The sequence below is a fragment of the Ochotona curzoniae genome, unplaced genomic scaffold (genome assembly GCF_017591425.1).
Source record: "Ochotona curzoniae isolate NIBS_2020 unplaced genomic scaffold, NIBS_Ocur_1.0 contig_883, whole genome shotgun sequence".
NCBI classification, from domain to species: Eukaryota; Metazoa; Chordata; class Mammalia; order Lagomorpha; family Ochotonidae; genus Ochotona; species Ochotona curzoniae.
The window spans coordinates 51,356,056-51,370,792 of record NW_024466599.1 but is presented as its reverse complement, the minus strand read 5'-3'; the positions used below and the strand labels follow the sequence as shown (position 1 = coordinate 51,370,792).

General features: G+C 52.4%; 1 long non-coding RNA gene across 1 annotated transcript in view; it reads left to right on the top strand.

Moving 5' to 3' along the window:
* Positions 1-217: 217 nt before the first annotated feature.
* LOC121165068 overlaps positions 218-14,737 on the top strand; it is a 63,684-nt gene continuing 49,164 nt past the window's right edge. Inside the window, exon 1 of the long non-coding RNA XR_005885194.1 lies at positions 218-416. This is a non-coding gene — a long non-coding RNA (uncharacterized LOC121165068). The remainder of the gene's footprint in view (positions 417-14,737) is intronic.

The following is a 14,737-nucleotide window of genomic DNA, read 5'->3' as shown; positions in this document are numbered from 1 at the left end:
CGAAAGCATTTCCCCCTTGGGGAGGTGATCTTTGGGTTCCAGGGCCGGGGTCAGCGTTGCGACTCTCCTGGCCAGAGACAGGCAGGCTGCTATTCCCGGAAGGAGTGCAAAGACCCTGGGAACAGGACCAGCCCAGCTCGCAAGAATGCAGAGAATGTCGGGAGAGGAAGTGGCGGTTCTGAGTCAGCATGAGTCATCTCGTTCCAATGAGGTGTGCGCCTTTTTTTTTTTTTTTTTTTTTTTTGAGTCTTGATTGTGTGGACATCATTGGGAATGGAGGAAACCAAGTGACTGGATGGCTGGTGCTTGTTGAAGTGTCCAAGGGACATGGCAATTATAGGGTGTCACGGCTGATGCGTGTCTGCGGATCTTCACAGCACGGTTCCTGGGAAGGCGGAGCTGCCAGCTTCTCCCTGGTATGTTTCTTTATATATATATATATATTTTCCTTTTTTTAATGATCATTTCTGCAGTTTGCGTGAGTCTGAGCTGGGCTGCAAGTCCTGGGCTTTGCTGGAGTGGGTTGTGGACAGTCTTTTTGTTTTTTGGTGCAGAATTGGAAGAGCTGTCGTTTTAAGAAGAGGGGGTCCTGGACTACACCGTGACTGTGGGAGGGGTCTGTCAGAGTTGACTTGAAGGAGATGGTGGCATTGGCGGGAAAATGCTCCCTCCCCCGCCCACCCTGTATCCTCTGTAGCAGGTGGGAGATGAGGGGGTTGGCTCTGCTAAGTCAGGGTGCTGAGGTCCCGCTGGCTTCCGCTTTTTCAGAGTTACAGCAGAGATAGCTTCTGGTGTGTGTGGTCCAAGTTACCCCATAACCGGGACAAGAAATACAATAGGGAAAGGCAGAATTTTGTGTCTGAATGGCTCCAGCACTTGATTTTACACCTTTGCTGGCAGACAGCCTCAAACTGTGGGGAAGTCAGAAAGAAAATCAGACACTGGAGTACTGGGGCTGTGGGGGCTTAAGGCAAGCAGAGGTGCAGGTTAGGGGGTGGGGTGGATTCAGGCAGGCCTAACTTGACCTCCAGCGTGTTTCTCAAGCTGTTACTATTCTGATGAAGCTTAGCTTTACTGTCAAGTAAAAAAATACAGGAAACTTTTTTTTATGTCGTTGTAGTTACTGTAAATGAAACGGTTAAAATGTCATAAATACCTTATGATAAACATTTTTCGAATTTGCTTAAAAAGCAGCACATCAGTGGGCAGGGCATGACGCGAAGCTTTTTCAGTACAGTCATTTGGGTGCGTGGGCTTGCTGGGTGAATGATGAGTCAGCTCCCCATGGCTAAAACTGGAGCAGCCCCGAGCCATGGGTCGGCTGGGCGGCTGTTGGATCTGCCCCTCACTGCAGCCTGCAGGCAGGGGGACGTGGCTGGTGGCTCTTTGGTTCAAATCAGCTTTTTTCTCTCTCTTTTTTTCCTTCTGCATTTTCTGTTGTTGATTCTTGGCAGCCTGGATATGCACACACAGTAGAGGAGATGGGAAATGCAGAGTGTATAGAGGGGTTAAGGTGGCACGGGGTGGCGGGTGCAGGCTCCGGGTGATCTATTCGTGTGTGTTTCTGTCACCAGGGGCCATGGGCTTGGGCAGGCGAGTCCTTGGTGGCAGGGACATAGAAGCCAGTGTGGTGTGTGTGGGACAACGGGGCTTGGAAAAATTCTGTCCATTACAAATGGAAGTGTGGGGTAGCCAGAGAGCTCTTGGGTGCCTTGCCCTTCTAAGGAGACAAAATGTAAAGTTAAGTTTTCAAGAGGAAAGAGCAGGGGTTCAAGGGGTGGCAAGGACAGTCCCACCTGCACCAACCCCCACCCTGTCCTTCAAGTTCCAGGGGTGTGGAGTGGGGATGGGAGGGGTCCAAGGTCTCCACATCAAACATTCTGGGGCCACACCCTGATGCCACAGAGCCCAGTGAGAGACCAGGCCCATCATGGGCTCCACCACACCCTGCCAGGCTGCCATGGGCACCTGATGAGCCCTGAGAACAGGGCCTCTGTCGGTCTGGACCCTTAAGCATGGTGGTTCATGAGTCTGCCTTCTGAAGGCATTCAGGCTGTGGTCCCCTGAGTTGTCTCCATGACTCCCAAGAAAGAATTTGAGATGCCAACGTAGACAACAGTTGGCTCTTCCCACAGAATTCCAGGAACCCCAGTGGCCAGCAGAGCCCTTGCCCAGACCATACCCCAGGTGGTTTCCATTGCAAAATTCTGTGGCTGAGGGCCCTGCCTGTGTGTTCTGAGAAGTTTCCCCTTGGTGAGGACCGGGGCCTGCAGCAGGGAGCCTGTTGTGGATCCGCTTTCCCCTAACACTACCCCAGGCTCTCCCCCCACCCATCTCAGATGGGTGCCCCTTTCTGGCCCTGTCTCTAAGGGCCTCCGTGAGCACGGCTGTGAAGTGTGTCTAGGAGGCAGTTTTGTACCTGTGACAGCATCCAAGGTGCTCTTCCGCGTGGAATTCAGGCAGATGTGTGGGTGCTGGGAGTCATCGAGTCACCTCTTAGCGGCTCTGAGAGACAAGCCTAGGCGGAGGGTGAAGTGATGCTATCAGGGAAAAGAGGTGCAGCAAGGTGCACAGATGCTGATGGAGCATGTATTAACCGAGTCTGCTGCCTGCTGGGCTGCCCCATCCGCTGGGAGGAGCTGATGGTACACGTGTGCATGGTGGATGATGAAGAGAGGGATGTTCATGGCAGGAGTTAGGCAATACGTGTCTACTGCAGAAACACAGGGTGCCCTTGGCTGGGGTGGGGCTTGTGTCTCCTGCCCTGCACTTCCTATCCACACCCCTGCCTGGGCTGTGGGTGCCTCCTGCTGTACTGATGGGAATCCCTGTCACTGGCTACCATGTACAAGGCCTGTTTCTTTGTAGTAGTACTACTTTGTAGTAGTGCAAGTCTCTTAATGTCTCAGTGTCCTGGAAACCTCATGATCCATGCAGTGTCAAGGGGACTCAGTGACTGTCCAGGTCACACTTGACTAAGTGAGAAAGCAAAGCAGATAGCCGACAGTCTCTCTTGGGATCCCTCTGTCCTCTGGGGGCTCCCCAAGGAATGCATGCCCCTGACCTTCTGGGCCATCCACATGCTGTACCTGCAGGAAGGGGATTGGGCAATGTGCCACGCTCCCCAGCTTTCCCTGAAGGAATGTGTGGGCTTCGAGATGACCTCACTGCATCTTCCCCCTCCTCCTGCACCCCGAGAAGAGTAACTCCCCCTATACTTCGCCCCAATCACAAGCATGAAACTTTCTGGCTTTCCTTCTCGTTGTTCTCTCCCCACCACACATACCGTGCCTACCCTGGGATGCAGAGGAAGAAGGACCACAGTTGACACAACTGTCTGGAGGTCCCAGGATGCCACAGCGGTTAGCCAGCATGGTGGGTGGCAGCTGCTCTAAGGAGTTCCCACGCAGGCAGGAAGAGCAGGAGACCAGGCGGGTTTTGCATGTCATCCATGTAGGTGGAGGCTGCGGGCCAGAGCATCGCATGCTCCAACAAGCAGCTGGAGACTGTGCTCAGGCTCCCTGGTCTGAAGCCAGTCACAGTCAACATCCAAACATCTGGACCCTGCTTACTGGACATCATTGCAATACATGGAGATGATTCAGATGGAAAGCACTAAATGAGATACATCAGAGATCACGTCCAGAGCAAACACACAGAAATAGCCTGGCCTTGGCGATTCTCTAGGTAATTCCAGACTGTGCTGGGTGGGGCCCCACCAGGGTCTGTAGGAGGCAGCTCAGTGTCCTTGAGAGCAGCCAGCTACCTTAAAACAAACAAACACCACACCAGATTTATTTATTTTTATTGGAAAGGCAGATCAGAGTCACAGAGAGAAGGAGAGACAGAGAGAAAGATCTTCTGTCTGCTGGTTCATTCACCAAATGGCCACAATAGCTGGAGATGAGCCAATCTAAAACCAGGAGCTGCTTGCAGGTCTCCCACATGGATACAGGGTCCCAAGACTTTGGGCTATCCTCTACTGCCTTCCTAGGTAATAAGCAGTGAGCTGGATGAGAAGTGAAGCAGCCAGGGCACGAACTGGTGTCCATATGGATGCCATATAGGTGTCCATATAGGTGCAGGATAGGCCTGTTGAGCCATTGCCCCAGTCCCAGCTAGCCACCTTTAACCCTGGCTTGTCGGAGTGGAACCTTGAAGGCATGCCTTGGAGCTTGTTTGCACCACGGTGTTCGTGTGAGGGGTTTTCCTGATGCCCTGGCATCCAGAGCGCCCTCTCCACCTGCAGGTGCCAAGGACAAGGTCAGTGTTGTACCTGGTCTGTGGATAGAGTGGTAGGGGTAGGCTTGCCTATGGAGTCTTGGAAAGCAGAATCCAGCGAGGGAGGTGAAAGCAGTGTGGGCCACTAGTGGGGGGCCCAGGCTGGCTTCTAAGGAGTCAGCCAGCTTGTGACTGTGTTTTGGGTCACTCTTCTCTCTTGTGGCCTTCCTGCACCTCTTTTGTTGCCAGGATAGACCATCCTACAAGAGAGAACCAAAGTGATTGTGACTTTGAATCCTTCTTGTGCTAAAAAGACCAGGGTTTTATGAGTGGCAGACGATGGATTCACTTTAAAGCTGTTTCCACTGGGTAAGCCACTTACAGAAGAGATTTCTACCAACTCGATTAGATACGAAGGGAGATTTATAAACTAGCCTCAACTCCAAAGAAGGTCATGCTTGCTTTTTCCCATTCACAAAAAGGCATCCATTCTGTTGTCTGTTGTGACCCAGGAAGCAAGTTCTGCCGGGCAAGGATCATTCACCTACCTGCTCTGCTCTTCTTAGCATGGACTTCCTTCCTATAGGTTGTCCCTATGGTTTCAAGAAGGCTGCTGGGGCTTTAGCCTTCACCTCTACATTCCAGACATAACAAAGGGGGAAGTGGGGGACAAAAGGAAGAGACCAAATAGGAATTCTGCATTGCTCTGGGTCCTTTTGGTCCTGCAAAACAGGGCGATGTGACAGTGTCAGCATCTCTGGTAGGCCACTCAGGTTGAAGGGTGGGGACAGACTCCATGTCCTGGGACCCAAGTCTGGCAGGTGTCCTTGTACACCTCCATGCTTCCCAGGGCATGGTCCTGACCCGGGATGAGCTGGCTGGGAGTGGGTGAGGTCTGAGCCCAGACACGGCTGATACCCATGGGCTATCCTTCTTGGTGGTGGAACCTGAGTGCACAGCCCTGCCTTTTGGGGAAGGAGGCACCCGGAATGGTGAGGGCAGCCCTTGGTCCCCCATGCTGGAACCCGGGAACACAGTGGAGCTCGAACCTGCTTTGCTAGGTCATCACAGACACCAGGTGTTGTATGGGTCAGATCTTCCGTTCCTGACCTGGCAGTGGTCTTTTCCCCTGGCCATGGATGTGCTAAGGTACCTTGTCCCTGGGGCTCAGTCCCACACAGGACAGAAAATACTAGAAAGTCTCAATGTGTTGTCTTCAGTTCTCCCATGAAGACTTCCAGCTCCGCCCTCTTCCCTGCCCTCAGGCACCATTGCCTTCTGCTTCCTGGGTTGCTAACAACACTGGCTGTGTTGTTAAGGACAGCAAAGTGGCCAGTGGGCGAGAGTGTTAGCTGGGGATTCTAGGCAGCTCTTTCTAGGCAGTGTATGTGACCTTTGCCATCCACAGCCCTATCTCCTCCAGTCTGGAATGCAGAAGGGACAGCTGGAGTTCCAGCAGCTTTCTGGAAATCAGAAGACAATTTGTAGGATGAAAATGAGTGCTCATAGTGACAGAGCAGACCCTGGTTAGAGACCACACACACACACATTTCATTTGACTGCTTCTGGAGTGAGCTAAGGAGTGAGATGGGGAGAGATCAGTGCTGAATTTCAGCCTGTAGTTCACCCAGGAGCATCTGATAGGCTTTCATAGCCCCTTGTCAAGTCCCTGGGATGAGGGTTAAGGGCACATGGCCTGGCAGTGAGGGTCATGGACCACAACTGCTTTGGTCACAGGCTTAACCTTCCCTTCTTCTGCCTGTCTAGATTGCAGAGTTGGCTATTCTGACTACTTCCTCCAGAAAAAAACACACCATCTCAGCTTTAATGTGAAGAGAAGTGTCTTTCAGGCTGGGTTGAATCATATATATTCATGTTCATCATATTCACACTTTCTAATTTTCAAATCAAGTGAAAATGTTTTTGAGAGGCCTTAAAAGTGTCCTGGGCCCCAAGGCAGTCTGCCCTCTGGGCCCAGCAGAGAAGCAGGAGGCCAAAGAGCAGCCGCCGAAGGGCCTTGCTGTGCTGGCGTAGGGGAGTGGGGAAGATGCACGTTCATGTCTCTGGTGTTGTGAATTGTGACCGATCCACTCCGGCCTGCTGGCAAATGTGACCTTACATCTCCCACTGAGGATGGAGCAAACCGTCGGCTGGCCTAGCCACAGGTGAGCTTCGGCAAGACAGACACACATCCACTTTTGAAACCACAATCAGACTTTGCAACATGGACTTATTTGCTGTGTCCTCATTTTAATTTTTTTTTAAATATTTATTTTTTTATTATTTTTTCATTGGAAAGGCGGATATACAGAGAGGAGAGACAGAGAGGAAGATCTTCCGTCCGATGATTCACTCCCCAAGTGAGCGCAACGGGCCGATACTATGCCGATCCGAAGCCAGGAGCCTCTTCTGGGTCTCCCACGCGGGTGCAGGTTCCCAAAGCTTTGGGCCATCCTCAACTGCTTTCCCAGGCCACAGGCAGGGAGCTGGAAGGGAAGCGGGGCTGCCGGGATTAGAACCGGCGCCCATATGGGATCCCGGGCGTGCAAGGCGAGGACCTTTAACCACTTGCGCCACCGCGCCGGGCCCCATTTTAATTTTTTTTTTAAATTATCATTTCTCCTTCCTCCACAAGGATTGGCCATACATGCTCGGTTTATTTAATCTCCAATGCAGAGGTCTCAAACATTTCAGAATCCTGTGAAATCTGCTCCAAGCTCATTCCATCTCTCTTTCCCTTGTTTCACTTGTCACTCCTGGAGAATCCTTGCTGATTCCAATGTTTTGGATGTCATCACACCATCTTGAGCTTCTGTGGTAGCCAAAATCCAGGATAGCAGGCTGTCCCTGTGCCCACCTCAACTCTTGGAGACTCAGCACTGGAGGAGGAAGGTGTTCAGGAGCTTCTTTGTGGCCTGGTTTCACTGGGTGAACACCCACACACTTGATGTTTCATTTCTGTCCGTAGACTCCTCATGGGGGCACGTGTCACCGTCTGGGAAGGAGCCCTACATAGGTGTCATCCTGCTGCTGGACTGCTCCCAGCCTGTGCCATAAAAAGGGCAAGGACAGCAGAGGAGACAGAAACAGGAAGCCGTCAGGGGGCTGTGCAACGCAGACAATGTCCTTTGTGCCATCCGGGGTCGGGGTGCTATGTCCAGGGAGCCATGGAAACACTAGCTCCCTGCTGGAGGAATGGCAAATTTTCTTTGCTTTCAGTGAATTTGCTTACAAATTTTCTTTGTACGTGCACAGGCACCTGCTGCTCACAGCTACCAGACTGGATGGCACAAACAAGACCAGGGGTTCCTCAAGATAGGTTGTCACCCTGAAGAGTTGAAAGGTCCCCACTGGGCCCCACTAGGCACCACCGGGCACCATGGTGCTCCATGGAGCAGGCGATGGCTCTCAGCAGGTCCTGGAGAGGCTCATCAACAAGGTGGACATCTACGTCAGGAGCTGTGGTTAGGAGGGAGCCCTGGCCTGTACACTGAGTGCTCACTAGTGGGAGCCTCAGAGCCCTGTCTCTAGGTGACTAGTGGAGCTCTGGGTGCTCAGGGTCTGGTGGTGGTGGTGATGGTGGTGTGTGTGTGTGTGTGTGTGTGTGTGTGTGTGTGTGTGTGTGTGTGTGTGGAGAGGGACACCCCCACTCCTGCGGCGTGCCTCCTGTCCAGGGCGTGGGGAAATACAGCACACAACCAGGCTGTCCAGGCTGGTGGGTTGCTGGGCATGGCTGTCCTTCTTAGAAGAACCCCCCAAACTGAATTTTCCCCTCTATGCTGTTGCTTACTCCCTGCCAACCATGATCCAAAAATACTAGACAGAAAATTCCAGAAATCAGTACAACTCCCTGCAGCGAACTGTCATGCTTGGGCCAGTTCCGTGACCCACGGATCTGGGCTGTGAAGCTACCTGGCTTGTCAGGGTGTGGGCAGCCGAGGCACATGGCCTGCTGTTCAGATGGTACCTATTTTGCTTCCGAATGGCCCTGGCGGTGATTGTTGTGTTACCCTTTGTTAGAATTGCTTGACTTTTTTTCATTCGCTGGTGTGGTGAATCTCTTATATCTAACTCTACCTTCACTGTGTCCATATAGGAAAAAATGTGGTATCACAGGCCCGGGCACCCTCTGTAGCCTCAGGCATTCACTGGGTGTCTTGGAACGCTTCCCCTCCAGATAAGGGAGGACCCCAATTGAATGGGCGACAAGGATCTGCTGGGCCTGTGCTGTGGATGGGTGGGGGTCATTGAGATCCCTGCCAGTCCCTTCTCTTGCAGAGTCCCCATCCTTCTCAGCTGTCACCCTGTCCTCTCTGTGCCCAAGCACAGGGGACAGCTGTGGATTCATCCCAGCTGTGTGCTGTCTTCAGTACCATGGACTCCGAAACACGTGGTTGCTGACACCTTGGCTTCAGTTGTGTATGCACAGCGGCCTGTTCTGAAGGGAGCATGTGTGAGTGTTTTTGCTTTCCTTCAGAACTGCCTTTCAAGCTGCTGCTGCTGCTGCTGCTGCTGAGCCCGCCCTGGCTGGCTGCGCAGGCAGCAGCCCTTCCCCTTTGAAGTCCCCAGGAGGGAGAGGTGAGACACGGAGCACAGAGTGAGTGCAGACTGCCACCCAGCAGCGCAAGGGGTGACTGCAAACTAGAGGCTCCCTGGATGAGGATGACTCGCCCATGTCTCTGTCACAGGTCCCAAGCGACGCTTGCTCTGTGTTCGCTAGCTGATCTCGTCAGAGGGAACCCTGGCACAGAGCCACAAGTGTCACTCGGGTGCAGTGGGCTGCCTTTGCATCCCCACTCCTTCCATGGCCTTTAAGGTGATGCAGCCCCTCTCAGCCACTCACACATCCTCACTTCCACCCACCTGCTCCCTGCTTGCGTTACTCTTCCAGTACTAGTTTCCTCCATTTTCTGAAAAGGAAAATACATGGCTGGTGAAACAGGAATTGTTCTGAATTGAGGAATTAGTGAGACCCAGGGCAGGCTGAGCAAACCCACTCAGAGGGTCATTAAGTTCCTCAGTCTTCTGAAGGTAAAAAGAGGAACATTGTGTTCTCAGGGTTGGGGCTGTAGTCCGCACCCTGGGCAAGACTTAGGACATGTCAGCCCTGTTGCTCACGCTGCGTGCCGTGAGCCAACCTTGCTTTGAAAAGCCCTCTCTTAGCAGCAGCAGTAGGGATGGAAGAATTCTCAAGAGGTCAGGAGTGTGTGCCTGTTAACCTGCTTAGCACCCCACCCCCTCAACATTTCCACACTAATTTTTTAAAAGACCTATTTGAGAGTCAGGGAAAGAGTGACTAAGGGAAGGCAGAGCGAGCTCTTCCATCTACTGGCTCACTCTCCAAACGGCTGTAATAACCAGGGCTGGACTAGGAGTCAGGAACTCCATCCCACTTTCCCATGTGGGTAGCGGTGGGTCCTCCACTGCCTTCCCAGGGCATCAGCAGGGAGCTGGATCAGCAGAGGAGCAGCCAGATCTCAAACTGGAGCTGCACATTCTGGGCTGCCGGCTTTGCATGCGATGTCTTAATGCCCTATTAACCCATGCTGCAGATGAGTAGACAGAAACCGTGGCGAGCCTGAGGGCATAAGGCTCAAGGTACACCTGGATCTTTCCAGTACATTCAAGACTCTCCAGGGGGCCACGCAGTTCCAGGTCATTTGCTGAGGGATACCTTGAGGATACACCTGTGGATACTTCGCAGGAGAAAAAAAAAATGCGTCCCTGTAACCCTGCCTGAGTGGTCCCAGGGACCTCAGGGAGCCCCACCAGAAACCGTGCAGTATGTCAGGGGAAGGCCCTGGGCGTGACTGGCACCTGGACAGGGGCTGCGGTGGGAGGGGGCTGCCCCTCCACTGGGCCGCCCAGGGTCTCTTGAGATGAGTGCGTCGCTGCCCTTTCAACCTGCAGATGTGCTTGGTCAGAGAGGATGGAGGGCCCAGCTGTGGCACTATTTTGGCACAGCATTCATAGTGGAGCTGTACACCAAGTGACCCAGTCCACTGCCTGCCCCTGCCTCCTGCACAGCACCAGCTTCACTCTCTTCCTGAGTTCCTCATTTATTTTTAATATTTACTTCTTTACTTGAAAGGCAAAGTTCTGGTTGGGGTGGGTATAGTGCAGGGGGAGAGATAGCGAGAGCTAGTGATCTTTGATTAGTTGGTTCACTCTCCAGATACCCCCCTTGGCTGGGGCTGGCCAGGCCAAAGCCAGGAGCACTCAGATCATCTCTTGGCACATGAATACAAAGTTGGTTTGGAGGTGGAATCGCTGGGACTCGAACCAGTGCTCCTATGGGATACAAGCTTTGCAAGCTGTGCTTTAACCAGCTGGGCCACAGCGCCAACCCCTAGGTTATTTTTTTCTGTGTGTGCAAATCTAAGTAAACTGGTGTGGACTTTTTTTTTCTTCTTCTTCTTCTCAATTTTAACAAAGACTCTCAGGACAGTTTCTATCGCTAACTGTTCTTCAAGTCCACGAGAACTGGCTTGTGAGGTGCTGAATGGCAAACCCCCATCAAGACTGCTTGAACTGCTCCTTTCCATCCACAGGTGGCGCCGTGACCTTGACCGAACAGACATCCCCGGGGCAGATGCTGGGTGGGACTTTCCCAGTAGGAAAGATGCCACGTGTGGTGTCCGTGTGGTGTCCCCTCCACAGTCGAGGCCTCAGGCCATCATCAGGGTGGTTCCCAGGAGATGGGATGACGGGTGAGACCCAGCCCGAAGGCAGAAGACAAATGTAGGGCTCTAAGGTGTGCTTTCAGGGTGCCCCAGGGCCCAGAGCTACCTCCACACTGAACTGTGTTTTTCCAAAGCAAATGTGCGAGAGAAAACGAAGAGTGGGTCTTTACGGAATTAGGCTCCGAAGTGCACGCTTCTTATTTTATGTTTTGGAGAGGGAAAGTTGAGGTGGAGAGCACTTACATGATGGTTCACTCTTCAAATCCTGGCGATGGCCAAGGCTGGACCTGGCCAAAGCTGGGTGCTGGAAATCCAGCTGAGTCTCCCAGGTGAGGGGCTGGGGCCCGGGTGCTTGGTCTCTCCCACTGCCTGCCAGGTGTCACATCAGCAGGAAGCTGGAATCAGACAGAGAGTCACAGGACACAGGTGTCTGAACTGGCACCTCAACTAACAGATGTCCACCCCCAAAGGCATCTCCAGATTTATGTTTTTGTTTATTTGAAAGTCAGAGGGACAGAGAGAGTGGAAGAAGAGATCTTATGTCTGCTAGCTCACTTTCTAAATGCTTGCAACAGCCAGGACCAGGCCAGACTGAAGCCAGGAACCAGAAGCTTCCTCTAGGTGTTCCTGATGGGGAGTGTGGACCCAAGTGGTGGGGCTATCCTCAGCTGCCTTTCCAGGTGTGTTAGCAGAGAGCTGGATGGACAGGGCAGCAGCTGGGACACCACCCTGGGAGATGGGCAGCCTGAGGGGCAGCTAAGCCCATGCTGCTATCATGCTCACTCCACTGGCTTGGGTTTCCAAACAAACTCTCTACATCCAGAGAAAGTAAGGTCACTTGGAGGGGCCGAGACCTTCCCAGCACCTCTGGGCCCTAGGATTGCTCCCATTTCTTCGAAAAGAAGCAGTGAGGTCACCTAGACAACAGGTGATGAAAGGAACCCCGGGGTTCTTACTGTCCACCTTCCTATCTCCGTCTCAGCAACACTTAGCCCACCCTCTCCACCTGTCACCTGTGCTGTGCGGGGATGTGGTGGGGGCACCATTGTGCACAGAGTAGTTTGCAGGGCTTGTGAGATGTCCTGGAGTTAAACTTCAGAGGGCCCCTGAGGTCAGTGAGAAGACAACAAGCAAGGCCAGTGGCTGGGCACTGTCATCCTGAGCCATTGTCAGCCCAGAGCCTAGCGTGACCTCCCCAAGGGCATCACCCTCCCAAGGAGCATCATTGCCTTAGCAGCATAATCTTGAACTCATTATATTCAACAGTGTTTCCTTCAGTTCTTTCTTGGCATTATCATTGGCCAGTGTCAGGTCCCGGGAAATGAAGAGTGAGGGAGACACAGTGAAGGCGTGTTTGCTTGCAGGAGCAGGGGTGTCAGGGAAGCACTGGGCAGTGGATATGCTGATGGAAGTGGGATGAGTGCTGCCCCGAGTGCAAATAAATCATTTAGGGCCTGTGCAAGAGGGTGGATGTCCCTCTACCTAAGGTCTTGGACTGAAGTGCCAGTTCCAGCATCTTAGGATGTGCCTGATTCTTGGGAATGGGGCAGAGGGGGAGCGGTTGATGTTGGTGCCAATGCAGTTACTTAGTTTTGTAGTCACAGCGGAGGAGGATGGCCCAGAGTCCGACAGGGGGAGATGCAGCAACAGATGCACACAGGTGCACATCGAAATTGGGCAGCAAGCAAGAGGAGCTGCATGCAATCGAAGGGCTGATGGTTTTCCCAGCACCTACCTGGGTCCCGGACTTCAGCCGACAGGACTCTGTGGAGTAGCGGGTGGTAACCTTACAAAGGTTGCGCAAGGTGCCTTGGAAAAGCCTGTGTGTGGAGTCCTGGGTCCAGAAATCTCTGTTGACCCAAGAGGAGTCCCCAGCCTGCAAGCAGGAAGTTCTCCCATTAGAGAATCAACTGGTCTTGCGTTGTTAGGGGATCCCAAATGGCATGTGGTGTGCCCATCGGCTGCGGGCACAGAGAGACTTGACTCATCTTTCTACGCGATGCGATTTCTGTGTTTCTGTACAGGGATAATGGAGGCTGTCACTTCCTGCCGGGGGCTGGCGGCTGACCCCTGGTCCCCATGAAAGCAGGAGAGCACAGGTTAACCTCACACCAAGAAAATCACCGCTGAGGTTGGAAACTTTCACCAACCTTGTGATGTTCCTGGTCCCAGTCCCTTCTGGCAATGCGTACCACATCGCAGCAAATGACAACTGACATATCTATCTATCTATCTATCTATCTGGAGGACAGAGACAGAGAAGGAGAGAAGGCTTCCAGGTGGCAGCAGAGTTACATTTTATGCCGGGACTTTCAGTCCAGTTTCCTACTTACTGAACAAAGTTGGCCATGAACCTGGCGGAGACTTGAGTCTGATAAAGAGTTCAGAAAAACAGGAACCACTGATTCATGAGAACTTAGAGGAAAAAAAAATAGTTTAAAGAACTGAGAAGTTGCCACAGTATAGTGAAAGAATGTCAGGTTTTGGAAATGACAAAAACTGAGCCCTTTTCACCTTGACAAGCTGGTGGAGTCAGTTACACGAGACGTAACTGCACACAAACACGGGCTTTTCTTATAATATCGTGGCGTTTACAGTCAATACGCAGCTTTCTGAGCATTTCATGGAAAGTTATTTTAGTAGCAAGCCTGGCCTGATGCAGCCAGCCCCCAGCCGGAGACTGAAATCCTGGCTTCAAAGTCCCCGGGGGCGGGTGTGGGTGTGGGGGCGGGGGCGGGCCCACCGCCTGCACCCCACCGTGGCGGTGCTGCCATTTCCTGCAGACCCCTGCCACTTCCCAAAGCTGGCCAGGCATCTGGGAGCAGTCAGCCCCCTGACCAGCAGGGACAGCCTTGTGGTAGGGCAGAACATGCGTCCTCTACCCGGCCCCACAGGCCAGTGCTGTTTGCAACACCTGCCAGTTTTTGAACTGTAAAGCAGTAGAGGAACCGATTTGAAGCTAAAAAAAAATTTTCTGTAAGATGTGAACGGTCTGTTGGGTTCAGGTTTTATTTATATATCTATATCTATCTATCTATCTATCTAACTATATAAAGCTTTACTTATTGATTTAAAAGAGTTACACAAAGAAAGAGAATGCCTCCATTTGTTGATTCATTCCATATGGTTATAATGACCAGGGTTTACTCTAACCATGTGTCCCAAGCACTTGGCCAGTCCTGCTGCTTTCCCAGGTGCATAGGCAGGGGAGCTGGATGGGAAGGAGAAGCAGCCGGGACTCGAACTAGCACTTACATAGGATGCTGGTGTCACAGATGAAGGCTTAACCCACTTGCCACAATGCTGGCCTCTTGGAACATATCTGAAAGTGTCAGCCAAGGATGTGCCGTGAGGGCAGAAGTATCCTTGAGGCTCCAGAAAGGGTTCTGCCTGTATCCCTGTGGTAACACCAGCTGCTGTCCAAATGCTGGGGATAGGATATTAGCCAGAAAGATAGCAGGAGCCCAATATGACTCAGCCGTATTCCTGCTATGAGAATTATCTGTGTACCTATCTGGACATACTTCTTTACACTCCTCTTCCTCTGTGTGTTTCTGATAATTTCCCAAGAAATCTCTCACATAATTGATATTCTTCTCATGGTCCCCCGACATCCTCTGGTTCACACCCCAAATGCCCATAGTGGCCAGTGCTCGGCTGGGGCTGATGCCAGGAGCCAGGAACTCAATGCAAATCTCTTATGTGGGTGGCAGGCACCCAATTTTTTAAGCCATCATTGCTTGCTGCCATGGTCTGTGTTAATTAGCAGGAAGCCTGAATTGGGTACAGAGCCAGGAACAGAATGTGCGTAGGATGCAGGCATCTATACACCG